Raw genomic sequence first — 968 nt, forward strand, 5'->3', positions numbered from 1 at the left:
AGTCAGACTGCAGTTAGAGTTTATGGTGAGTTCAGGTGACTGTTGGTAGTCAGACTGTCGTTACTAAAAGAGCACAGACAGCAATAATAGTTTCTGAGTTTAAAAACAACTTTATTTTGATAGACACTGGTCTTTGAGTTTGCACACACTCCTTACATAAACACTCCCTAGATACACCTATGGACAGACAGTCCTGGACCTGGTCCCTCCGGAGCATCCGTCCAGTGTTTGACACTGATTCGGACTGATCTTCTGGACGGACTCTCGCCCCTGTACCTCAGACTTAGATGGCTCTCCTGACACAAAGCCTCAGGCTCTGCAGCTTTTGTTTTGGACTGTAAAATAAAAAACTAAATCACACATGCACAAGATAGCCATCTGAGCACTGGTGAACCACACACTGCAATACATGCTGGAAGGGGGGAGGCCAACGGGTTCAAACATTCTTGGCTGAGAATCCTCTTGTTCAGGTTTGGATGGTTCAGTATTGAGCTGGGTGCTAAGAGCCCTTCAGTGAGTGGGTGCGAGGCCAGCGTGCTGATTCTGAATGGGATTGATTCCCATTCTCATTCCAGAATATCTACAAAAAACTAATCTTGAAATAATGTTAAATTATCTGTTTAGCCAGCCTCTGCCACTTGGGTCTGGTCTGTCGAGGCCCTGACCTTCACCTAACCCTAACCCATGTGGCAGCGCACCCAACCCCAGCGGTTCCTTCCACGGGTGCTGGGCCCATGGGATGGAGAGGGAGGTGCCACGTAGCTTTTTCGGGATGTGCCCAGCAGAGCTCTATGGCAAACCAGGCCACCAGGCGCTCAATGACGAGCCCTCCATCTGGGCCTGGCTCCAAATGGGGGGCCTGGGCGTCCTCCGGGCAGGGTTACTTTATCTCTTCCTCGTTCACTCATAGGGTTTTTGAACCATTCCTCCCCTGAGACCACTTTGCCATGGGAGACCCTACCAGGAGC

At 50.3% G+C, this 968-nt stretch overlaps 1 long non-coding RNA gene across 1 annotated transcript in view; it reads left to right on the forward strand.

The window, feature by feature from the left end:
* Window positions 1-968, forward strand: part of LOC116699752 (uncharacterized) — a 19,544-nt gene that overhangs the window by 444 nt on the left and 18,132 nt on the right. The gene's annotated exons all lie outside the window — the stretch shown is intronic.

This window comes from Etheostoma spectabile, chromosome 12 (genome assembly GCF_008692095.1).
Source record: "Etheostoma spectabile isolate EspeVRDwgs_2016 chromosome 12, UIUC_Espe_1.0, whole genome shotgun sequence".
Taxonomy (NCBI): domain Eukaryota; kingdom Metazoa; phylum Chordata; class Actinopteri; order Perciformes; family Percidae; genus Etheostoma; species Etheostoma spectabile.